Source organism: Dipteris shenzhenensis, chromosome 30, assembly GCF_047967505.1.
Source record: "Dipteris shenzhenensis isolate YYH24624 ecotype China chromosome 30, Dip_SZ_1.0, whole genome shotgun sequence".
NCBI lineage: Eukaryota > Viridiplantae > Streptophyta > Polypodiopsida > Gleicheniales > Dipteridaceae > Dipteris > Dipteris shenzhenensis.
Genome location: NC_141625.1, coordinates 39,525,569 through 39,538,343, shown reverse-complemented (window position 1 = coordinate 39,538,343; position 12,775 = coordinate 39,525,569). Strand labels below are relative to the sequence as shown.

The window sequence follows — 12,775 nt, the reverse complement described above, 5'->3', positions numbered from 1 at the left end:
GGTGAAGAGCCTTCTAGTCCATATCCTCAGTTTCAAAGAGGAAAAAGAAGAATCCTTTTCTTAAGAATCTAACACTAGTGACCATAAGCCCTTTCCTTATCTAGTTGTTTCTAAGCCATCCCTTTAGAAAAGCAGCTGGAGGTATAGGACCAACTTGAAGATATCCTATGAAGGCATGGAATTCAAGCCCTCTGGTGCAATGCTTTTAGCTTCTCTTCTAAAGTCTAGTGTCTTGGTTCCTCCACTTGTGTTTGCTACCTTGGGGCCTCTGCTTGTTCCATCCTTGGATTGAGAATTGGGGGGCCTGCCTCCTACATCTCTATCTGCATTGGGCCATCCGTGAAGCGGGGAGAGGTGCTCTTGATGGGTAGGCTGTATATTCTCTTTTTTTTGGCTTGAAAGAAGCCCATCAACCTCTGCATTGGCATCAAAACAACTTGACCTTCGTTCATGGAGGGTCTTGCAGCTCCTCAGGAACTCTAGTTTTCCTTGCAAAGGGTTTAACCAAATCCAAACCCAAACCTTCCCATGAACTGGAGAGCAACCCCAGGGGGGTCAATCATAAACATCATGCTGGAAATAGATGTACAAGTCAATGGTTTTGTTGTAGATTGGGCATCAAATGTTGATGAATGTGAGAATATGACATTCCCGGTTGCAAACGTAGTGGGTATATCTAGAGGTAATGTGGAAGATTCATGACATTAAAAGCAAATGGTATGAGACTAGGGGTAGGACAAAGTATATGGATAACAACATATTGTATACTAATTGTATTAAAACATAATGGGTCACAAAACAATCGTAGTGTCATGGAAAGAAAAGAATAAGGAATCCAAGAATTTGAAAAAGAAGAAAGAAGTATGTAGTCAAAGAGAAAATAAGAATAGAAAAATAATACTAATTTTTTTGCATTAAAATCCATTACGTGGAAATACAATGATGCTCCATCATGTGACAATATGATGGTGCAAGAATAGGTGATGAAATATTTCATATTTTGTTTTAAGCTCTAGAAAGACATGGATTTACCAAGTTTCTTTCATGATGTTGTACTATTTCATATAGTATTCTACATCAAATAATATCAATATGTCGTGTATACGTAAATATATAATTACAAGGACATTTCTTGTCTTTGGGAAAAGAAAGAGTCTTTAAACTTCTTTTTGTATGTTCTCCATGTAAATTTAAGACTTTGAGATAATTTATTTTTTATGTTAAAATTTCTATTGGGAGGACTTAATAATGTTGTGATTCTTTACATGTAAAATGCAATGTGATTCTTTAGAGAAATCCCTTGTGAATCTTTGAAGAGCTACAAGATATATGGGGTTTTTATATGTAAAATAGCAGTTATTAGGCATGATAAGGCTAGTTAAAGAAATCAAACCACTATTCTTTATGCATACTTGTTTCTTTTCTTGAAACCTTTACTGGCACAAACGAGTTTACTTTCATATCCTAATTTTTTACTTATTATTACAAAATTAATATGGCTTGAAAGTAATTTTTATATTTGGGAAGCATTTTAAGGATTTCTCCACTAGAAGCAAAAAAGAAGTCCAAAATTACTAAAATACATGTTTAATACAAAATGGTTCAAAATTATCTACATTGAGTGTTCAAAATTAACAAAGATACTTGTGGCTTTCTTTATCATACACTCATCCAGACTTTAGCTAAACGAAAGTGGTACTTTTGTTCATCTTAACCATGTGAATAATAAGTACCACTGTGAAATCAAATATTTGAAGCATCCCTTGTATGTTCATAAGTGTCCTACTTAATAAAAGCACAATGGTGCAATTTTTCATGCAATGGTCATATGTGGTCTAAGTTGTTGGCCAAAGTAAACCAACTTTTGAAGACAAATATGTGGACATAAAGATGCCAATGCTTCTAGTTGATGTGTCAAATGATGTAGAGGATCGTGATGATTGCCATTCATTACCTTTTGAGGAGACCACAGCTAGTACATCTTCTAATGCATTCAAAATATAACCATCACCATCAAAGAGGATTTACCTTGTATACATTCTGATGATAAGGTTGATTTAAGCAAAGAACTACAAATATATTTGTTTGGCATATTGACTTAGTTGATGAGGATTCCCCATCATAAATGTGATTTCTAAATTAATTTATCATGGAGAACAATTTTAGCTCTTTTCCCTTTTAATTTAGGTACGTTATTAAAATTCATTTTTCAATTTGGTGACTTATACATTAATATATAATTTGAATGGTAAAGTGCATGTAGATGTGTCAATATTTCAATCTTTGAAATGATTAAATTTTATGACACTATGATTTTGTAAGCTCCTAATTAATTCTTTGTATAAAATTTTCTACATTGCCAGTGTGTTAATAGTATTTGATATATTCATCAATATACATGTCAAAAATATATAATGATATGAATTTTGATAAACATGGTCCACCGTTGAGTATTCTGACCTAAAATAGTATTTGTTGCTAAGATAAATACCAATGGTAATACTAATAGGAAAATTTCGCTACACTTTTTAATGGTTGAACATTATTTTTTATGCTATGCCATTGGATACAAAGAAACACTCTAAGTATTGGAAACCATCGTAGGAAAATGATAAAAGTGGCCCATGGGAAGTAGTGAATTAGTACTACCGCTGCCTCCCTGGATTCCTCAATTCTTTCACAGTCACCAACAATCTTGCAGCTTTAGCATCTGCAAAGACTTTTCATTAGATCCAATGTGTGAGGATGATCCATTCGCCATTCACGCTTTGCAGGCATCTTTTTCGACTCCTGTGGGTGGCAATTCATCAGATCTATTTCTCGTTTAGAACAAGGCAAAGAGTGCCCAATTCAGATTTTTCGAGGTTGATTGAATGTTTTTCATTCCGAGCGGGGAAGCTGGACTAGCTCGGTAGGATGGAAAACAAGGGACGGGGGAAGGGGGGCGGGGGGCGGAGAGATACCGATGGGGTTCTGTTGAACTGATTGCATCGGAGTTCCGTTCAATTGGTTGCATCAGACGCTGGAGAAGATATAGGCTGTTGAACGGCTGTCGATTGGAAATGCAAGGCTTAGCGGAGATGAATCACCTGAATGATCTTATCTAGCTTATTAGCTGGCTGTGCAGGAGCTGCCAAACGTAGCGATATAGCTGGTAGATCTCGAAACACATTTACATGAATGCAACCTTGCGACTCCAATACATATAAATTCACATTGATGCTCGCTGATTGCTTGCGGTGTAATGATCAGACACCAATCCTACAGCATTACGAAGCCTAGCCCAATCTCGATTCGGCAAGCCATGCCACACCTTCTGCCTCTCTTTCTGTTTGCCCTGTTTGCTCTCAGTTGCGGCGCATTTGTTCCCCAGTCCACTTCAGATCATGGCCGTAGCATGCTGGGCAATGGACTCGCAATCACTCCTCAGATGGGGTAAGCTTCTCACAAATTTCCGTGCCACGCCTGTGAGATCATATTAGTAGTGTTCTTCTTGATTGGGCGTGCATGTGCAAATAATATCTCGTCGATCGACCTCTATAGACGACACAAACGCAGAATCTCCACTCTAACAGGCTCCCACTCACAGATGGAATAGCTGGAACTACTTTGGATGCGGTATCAATGAGCAATTGATTTGTGACACAGGCAATTGTATCGCCAATGCTTTGTATGGCCCCTAATTATTCTCGGCAAGGTATTTAATTCTTCGTATACCATTATTCCTGTTTGATCTATGCAGCCGCTGCAATAGTTTCATCTGGGCTGGCCGGACTGGGATACGAGTGAGTTAACATAGGTATGCGATTTCTTTCGCGTTTTCGATACGTGAAGACCTCATTGCTTTTGAAGGCAAAGCAAAACTTTGTTAATCCAATTAACTATTGATTTCACCCTGCAGATGACTGCTGGGCGGATACAAGCCGTGATAGTCAGGTGATTCTTTGTTACATGCTGGGGCTCTTCTTCTCCACAATCCTGAATTCCATTTCATAGAATTATTTTGTGCCAATCCCCTAGCTTGCGCTTCCAGCCGATGAGGACTACCTTTAATTTTGCAAATGATACCGATCCATCCAGCAGGGCAACCTTGTCCCGGATGCTTCTACATTTCATTCCGGCATGAGTGCCCTTGCAGATTACGTGCATGGTTTGGGCTTGAAGCTTGGAATATATTCGGATGCGGGATATATTGTCCTTGCTACTCTGGTCTGTGCTATGTTCAATCACTTCTCTGATTACATTTTCTTCTTTTGTTGGAGAGTTTTCCTTCTGCAGATATCAAACTTGCGCAGGGAGACCAGGTTCTCTCGGTTACAAACAACAAGATGCTGATACATTTGCTTCTTGGGTATAATCTCAGCTCCTGACTTCGAAAGTTTCCTCAGCTTGTGCAATCAGCATAACACCACATAATTTAGAAATCTGTAACGTAAAAGACCAAATGGTTCAAAATCTGCCATGTCATTTAAATTGTAGGGAATCAACTATTTGAAATATGACAACTGCGACAATGATGGCACGTCACCCGAAGTAAGGTCAGTTATCTATATTGAGGCTTTCTTGCCTCCAAGCTCAAAAAATTGCACAGCACCTGAGGCTACAACACCTGATAATGCTGCCTTTCACTACCTCAGATATCCAGTTATGCGCAACGCACTCCTTAACAGTGGTCAGGCTATTTTCTTTTCACTATGTGAATGGTGAGATGCCTTCCAGTCTGTTCCAAGGGGCAATCTTTTCATATGCACTAAACATAAGGATGTTTTAGGGGCCAAGACAGCCCAGCGACATGGGCTGCACTGGTCGGAAACAGTTGGCGTACAACAGAAGATATCAACAACACTTGGGTGAGGTGAGCAGAGATCCTTTGAGATTGCCATGGCAATCGCGATGTCATCGTAATCAATTTGAAAATGATGCACTCCATTATACAGGTCCATTGTTCCTTAACGCTGCGCGCAAGCCTCTGATTGAATTCTTAGATAAATTTGTCATTTCAATGCAGCATCACTACGCGAGCAGATCTCAACAATGCCTGGGCTACGGATGCTGGACTAGGTGGATGGAACGGTAATGCAGGGGATCTTGTTACGACCCACATCGAGAAAATGTAAGGATTGGTCGTGAACTAATATTGTCTTCTTGATCAATCCACCAATTGCAGACCCAGACATGCTGGAGGTTGGTAACGGAGAATTGACCACGGAAGAGTCTCGCTCGCATTTTAGCATATGGGCACTCGTGAAGGTTTCGCAAATGTTACTTCTTCTTCATGATGCTTTGTAATTATAGCCTTCAAAAGAAAATTGTAAGCATTTGAGGTGTTAATTGGATCTCCTTTCAGTCTGGTTAGGCTCCTCTCCTTATAGGTTGCGACGTTCGCAGTGTGACGAGCGACACTGTTGACATCCTAAGCAACACAGACGTGATTCGCGTAAATCAAGGTCTTTCTTATATCATGTTTCCCCTATGCTAACTAAAATGAGATGGACTGCATTTGCATAATCTAAGTACTTGTGCTTCATGCAGATTCAGTTGGAGCATAGGGAAAGAAGGTGGCAACCACAGGAGGTTTAGAGGTACATGAGGACAAACTTAGTTTCACTATGCTAACTAATGACAAATTAATAATGTAGGAATGGGAGTACTGAGATGATGGGTTTTCAGGAAGGTGTGGGCTAGAGCATTGTCGGGGGGTCGAACAGCCGCAGTGCTGTGGAATTGAGGCGATTCGGAAGCTGAAATCACCGCGAACTGGCAAGATATGGGATTGGCAAGCACGCAGGTAGTGCAAGCTCGAGATATGTGGCAGGTGAAAACAAAGCAATCCATCTTAGAAGTCTATGAGTATTTTCGACTCGATTATCATTTTGTTAAAATAGATCAGCAGTAGACATTAATGTGGAATAGTATTCAGGATAGATCAATACGATGCAAGGATGTATTGATGAACAATTGCTTGACAATTGCCTGCAGCAAAGCGAGCTATCCAACTGCTATCAAGGCTATCTGCAGAGCGTGGGATCACACAACGTCTCCATGTTCATCCTCACACCTGCGAGTTGCAATCAAAGCAACACAGTTGTGTGCAGCAGTCGTTGAGAAGTTGCGATTGTAATACATCAATCACCAGGAATCACCATCATTCTTATTTTACACCCAAAACATCAAACAGCTCTGGTCGAGTGCACCGACGTCCATCGAATCCAGCACAAGGAACTTTTGACTAGGAAGTTAATGCATTTTTACTAGATCGAATTACTCATTTTATCCTCTTTACATAGGGAATTTTATTTCCCATATAGCTATCTAGGAAATGCGAGTTCTTATTTAGAGAATGAAGCCGATTTTTACTCTTATATAGGGAATTTGATAACCTATATAGTCCTCTCTAGGGAATCTATGTTCCTATATGGAGAATGAAGTGGATTTCAAGTTTGCTATGTAGGGAATTGTGTTTCCTATATAGCCCACGTATATTGCTATCTAGGAAATGTGAGTTCCTATATGGAGAATGAGGTGGATTCCAAGTTTGTTGTGTAGAGAATTGCATTTCCTATATAGCCCATGTATATTGCTATCTAGGAAATGTGAGTTCCTATAAGGAGAATGAACTACTTTCTACAATTCCTATATAGGAAATGAGTTCTTTATCTTGAAAATTAGAAAGAATTTATATTTTCCTATGTATTAATTTTGAGTATATGCATATTAAATGAGTTGTTTATCTAGAAAATAAGAAAGAACATTGTATTCTTCATGTAAGAAATTGTTTACGTTTTTTAATAAAAAATGGGAATTAAAAAAAAGGAATATGTTTAGCATCTCTATGTGTATATTCTTAAAATAAAAGCTGCCACATGGAGAGCAATGGATAGACTTCTCCTTGCGCTCTCAGTCCCTCCATGGGGCATGCAAATTTTCATCATCCACCAAGCCATGTATCTGCTGCACATCCAAATTAACATCGTAAATCGAGTCTATTATCGAGAACCAAGGCAACATTGTCCTTGGTTCTTAGAGTGATATTCTTTGTGTTTCTCGGCATAAAAAATTATAGGCTCTCGAGCTCCTGACAGATGCATTCACCTCATCCACCATTCTCTATGTTTGTAAACATCTATTCCTAGAGTTTCCCCAACTCACATCTAGATCTAATAGTGTCTTCGACTTAGAATCCCATTTCCCTTTTCACCGTTTTTGCTATCGGTCATTAGCGCATTTTCTAAATGTACTGAAGGCTAGAATGCAGATTCATGATAAACGTTGAAGATGCATGAATCCTATTTAGAGTATGTAGAAGTTGAATTGCAAGGGAGTGTACATTGTCATTGATCCATGCATCTTGAGCTCAATAGAAAGTATTAGGGACATCAAGTTTGTATTCGATGGTGGAGAAGCCACAAGTAATGAAATGATAACTGTGCACTTCTTCCAAGAAAAATGGCTCAACCACACCCATGTCCTAGGAAAGAGATGTTGATAAAGTTGAATTGTTTGATTTTATTCCATTCATCCTGCAGCACAATTTAAGGTATGGCTTATGCACAAATGTGGAGATTATAAGGGACATTTTTCCAATATTTTGAAGCTATGTATAGTAGATATAGGAACTCGTTGCATCCTCAGGTAAGTTGATTGGAGCAATGACGGGAGGTTCAGAGGTAACTCAAGATGTAGCACTCAATACTTTGTCTTCTTATGCAACAAGCTTGGGGTGTAGGGACCATAGGAGAGCCAGTAGGAGGGGAATGTGAATCAATGAGGGATTGATAAAGTCTTGAACTCCAAGGTTCCCTGAGAGACCAAGGAGTCTATCATAGCCCTTACCTAGGATGGGTGTGTGGTACTGAGGACAAGTGTGGCGAGCATGTCAGTGTTCATATCCAAACCAATTTGAAGGTCTCGAATTGCAGTGGTGTTGTTTTATGCTTGCAAGGTACTTCCAAATGTTTGCATTAGAAGAGATGTGAAGAATGTATATGTGGTTTCCTAGAGAAAATTAGGTGTTGTACTCAAATCTGCAAGGTACTTTAAAAGATCTCAAATTGCAGCAGTATTGTTTTGAAGCTTGCAAGGTACTTCCAGATTTTTGCATCACAAGAGACGTGAATAATATATCACTAGCTTCTAGGAGAGAATTAAGAAGCATAGTAGAAGCTCTAGTATTGCCAACATGCCCTCTCCCTTTTCCTTCACCATGCCCACTACCTTCATTTCCTCTACATCGTCCTCTGCCTCCTCCCTTGACCTCCGTCGCCTCAAGTGTAACCTCAAAGGAAATGATGTTGCTTCAAGCCCTCTCCATGAGGGGGTAGCAAATAAAATGATGCACCAATTTTGCATGTACTTGCAAAGTTCCAATGTCCATCAAACACCAAATATGTAGCCAGGAAGGTAGAATATCCCAAATTTACATGTGCATTCTATCTCCGTTAAACCTACGCAGAGGTAGAGAGCAATTGTGCAATGAGGAGGTTTTGACTATAGAGAGAAAAACATGAGGTCAGAGCCAATCTATCGCAGTTCCATCAGCGGGGAAGTCTAAGAAATATAACTTTGTGGTAGACTATAGGGGGGTTGCGGGGCAAGCATAGGAAGTACGAGGGAGTGAAGAATACTATAGGTAGAGGGAAGAGGGCAGATTGTTCAGAGGGCCTACACCCAGAGGTCTTCAGCCCATGGGATTTGATGCGGGTAGAGTAGGCTTATATATAAGAGGGAGGGAGGGAGGGTAAGTCGGGAGGTTATGAAACATTGGGAGGTGGGGGCATTTGCCCTCATTCCACGTAAAAAGAAGTGCCGCTTAGACTAGCTACTCCGCCTAGACTACGGGTAGTAGACATTGACTGTAGCAAAGCAATAGGAGAGGAAAGGGGGAGCTAGGTCCTTTAAATAGGGGAAAAAGGGGGGGGTTAGTCGAGGGCAAGCAAATAAAATAATAGGCCAGTTTTTTGGAGACGCATGCTGGCAAGAAAGGCGAGGTAGCTACTAACTGATCAGTGGGAAGAGAGTGCGGGGAGGGGGACCTTTAATTAAGTTTAAGTAATTTTTAAACCTTAAACATTAGCATAAAGAAATACCATTATTTTGTAAGTAGATTTTTAGCAAAAAATGGAGTGGTATAGAAAAATAAATTTGAGACCAATTTGGAAAACATACAATGAAATTTTGGAAAACATAAAATGAAAATTTAGAATATATAAAGTTTGAACAAAAAGGGAGGACAAAAATGGGAAAGAGAGAGAGAGAGAGAGAGAGAGAGAGAGAGAGAGAGAGAGAGAGAGAGAGAGAGAGAGAGAGAGAGAGAGAGAGAGAGAGAGAAGTAGAAGTAGAAGTAGAATTTATTAGCATGAGAGAGAGAGAGAGAGAGAGAGAGAGGGAGAGAGAGAGAAGTAGAAGTAGAAGTAGAATTTATTAGCATCCTCGGGGGGCCAAAAAATGACCCATGGGACCCGTCTCGATACAATGTAAAAAGAGGACTTCTCCTCAAGGAGAGGGGTCAGGAGTCTATGAGTTCCTGATGACAGGTAAAAAGATGAGTGACAAAAGATCCCAATGTTGCCAGAGAGGTAGTGAAGAGAACTAATGTCAACTGAGCGGAGTCCCCTAGTATCTGTTGGTAGTCCTCCTTGATATGTGCATATCGGGGGCACTATAGAGCTACATGTGCCTCCGTCTCAACTGTTTGCATGTCACAAAGGGTACAGACTCTAGCATGTTTGGGCTGGTGTATCCAAGCTCCCTGCTCAATGGCAAATGTATGAGATCTGGTATGGAACTTGGCGATGTTTCTGTGATATAGAAGGGGGATAGGTGTGCTAATATAAGACTGAGCGTGAGTCTCTATGGACATGTATGTAGACCAACATGTGGGATTTATGTTGTCTTAGAGAGAGAGAGAGGGAGAGAGAGAGAGAGAGAGAGAGAGAGAGAGAGAGAGAGAGAGAGAGAGAGAGAGAGAGAGAGAGAGAGAGAGAGAGAGAGAGACAAGGGGTTCAAGGTCTATAAAAAGAGTGGAAATTGTAGGAAGAGAGTGTGTGTGAGTGTGTGTGTGTGTGTGCGTCAAAGAGAGAGAGAGAGAGAGAGAGAGAGAGAAAGAGCTACCATGGGGCCAGCTGGGGTCTATATATAAAAAGAGAGGAAGGTGTGTGTGTGTGTAAGGTGGGGGTGAGGGGGATCTTTTGTGCGTATGTTTTGCCCCTTGATCAACATCACATGGGTGTTCACCTAGCTAAATCATTGAATAAACTAATCATAGAGCTGAGCCAAGAAGTGCTTATGGTGAGGGGGTCTTAAAACCTTTTTTTTTATTTCTTGAAATAAAATACATTTTAAGATCCCATCTTGAGACCCAATGGAGTGGGTCTCTAGCCCATCGTAGATGGGTCATGCTACTTGTCTATTCTATTTCCAAAGGAAGAATTGCCATGTGGAATCGAATGGATGTGCCACGTGGAGAGGTTCTTGAAGAGTAAGCTACGTGGAGAGCCTCCCAAAAGAGTGAGCTGAGTTGAGCCACATGGTGGTGCGCTATTGCCTCCTGAAGAGTTAGCTGCTGCAAAGAAACATTAGAGCTAGAGCATGCAGCAGGAGAGTTGTAGAGACAGAGCGTGGAGTGGTTTTGAAATTCTGTGTCTTTTATGAGAGCTTCTCTTGAGTGCAAGGGAAGGCTATGCCATGTGGCACCCTCTCCTTGCCTCTTTAGCAAGCTTCCTCCCCACCCACCCACTCACTCCATCCACATCCCCAACCCCAACTCTCTCTCTCTCTCTCTCTCTCTCTCTCTCAAGTAGTGCCTATGTTGGAGGGGGTCTTGAAACTTGAGATTATATTTCTTAAAATTAAAGACATTTTAAGATCCCACTTTGAGAACCGACGGAGAGGGTCTCTAACTCGTAGTAGATGGGTCATGCGACCTGTGTGGTTTACCCTTAGTAAAAATGGTTATTCGGTGTTTGCTAACTATTCTGTGAGAAGGAAAGGTGGCTCTATTGTTTTGGTTAGCTAGTCCTTAGTGCAAGAGTCATCTGCAAAGAGAATGAAGGTTGGTTCATAGAAGTTGAGGTCACTTGTGGGTCCATAGGTGCTGGTCGGCGGCTTTAAGAAATGCTTGAGAGGATTCTAAGTGGGTAACTAGAACATGACTGAAAGGTGTGAGGACAAGTCCCATGGTGGTTAATTGATCTTGAGAATTGAGAAAGATGCGTGGGAAGACTTAGTCTTAATGATTTGGGAACCATGGTTCTCAAAGGATAAATAAACAGATTTGTGTGGGCAGAGGGCAATGTGCCCATTATTGTGGCCAATTTTTGTAAGAGTTGATCTCGGGAAGTGAGAGAGATGCATGGGAAGCCTTAGTCTTCATGATTTGGGAACCATGGTTCTCAAAGGATAAATAAATAAATTTGTGTGGGCAGAGGGAAATGTGCCCACTATGTGGGTAGTTTTTGTAAGAGTTGATCTCGGGAATTGAGAGAGATTTGTGGGAAGACTTAGCCTTCATGATGTGGGAGCCATAGTTCTCAAAGGATAAACAAACAAATTTGTGTGGGAAGAGGGCAATGTGCCCATTATGTGGCCAGTTTGTGGCCTGCCCTATGGGGAAGGCCTTAATGATGATTTGGTCTTGAAAGGGAGAAATCCCTTTTTTTTTGTTTGGGTTGTTCGAAATTCCTATTGGCTGCTCCCAACCTTTGTATTGATGATTTGGGTCCCCTTTTATGACTTTTGGGCCATTCACATTTACTCCTCTCTACACACTCCTTGATGATTTGTGGTCCCCTTTTATGACTTTTGGGCCATTCGCATGTACTCATCTCTGCACACTCCTTGGTAGAGAGTATTGATGATTTGGGGTCTGCTTTTATGACCTTTGGGCCATTTGCATTTACTCCTCTCTACACACTCCTAATCTCATTGCTTTTTACCGTCGTTGTCCCTTCATGAATTTGGGGCTTCCTATTTAATGCTCGCTCTACGTGTTTCACTTAGGTAGGGGTAGGCATGATGAATTATAGATATATATCAATCACCTTTTGGCCTACCCTATGGGGAAGGCTTTAGTGACAATTTGGTCTTGAAAGGGACAAATCCCTTTTTTTAGTTTTTTGGGTTGTTCGAAATTCGTGTTGGCTGCTCTCAACCTTTGTATTGATGATTTGGGGTCCCCTTTTATGACTTTTGGGCCATTCACATTTACTGCTCTCTGCACACTCCTCGATGATTTGTGGTCCCCTTTTACTACTTTTGGGCCATTCGCATTTACTCCTCTGTGCACACCCCTTGATGATTTGAGCTCCAACTTTTGGGCCATTTGTGTGTACTCCTCTATGCACACTCCTTGGAAGACAGTATTGATGCTTTGGGGTCCCCTTTTATTACCTTTGACCCATTTGCATTTACTCTTCTCTACACACTCCTAATCCCCTTGCTTTTCACCTTCGTTGTCCCTTCATGAATTTGGGGCTTTCTATTTAATGCGCGCTCTGTGCGTTTCACTTAGGTAGGTGCAAGCCTGATGAATGATAGATATATCAATCACCTTTTGTCCTGCCCTATGGGGAAGGCCTTAGTGACAATTTGGTCTTGAGAGGGACAAATCCCCTTTTTTTATTTTTTGGGTTGTTCGAAATTCCGGTTCGCTGCTCCCAACCTTTGCATTAATGATTTGGGGTCCCCTTTTATGACTTTTGGGCCATTCACATTTACTCCTCTCTGCACACTCCTTGATGATTCAGGTCCCCTTTTATGACTTTTGGGCGATTTGCAT

The 12,775-nt window shown here is 40.8% G+C and overlaps 1 pseudogene; it reads left to right on the top strand.

The window, feature by feature from the left end:
* Window positions 1-3,244: 3,244 nt before the first annotated feature.
* Window positions 3,245-6,105, top strand: LOC147882096 (alpha-galactosidase-like; annotated as a pseudogene).
* The last annotated feature ends 6,670 nt before the right edge of the window (window positions 6,106-12,775 follow it).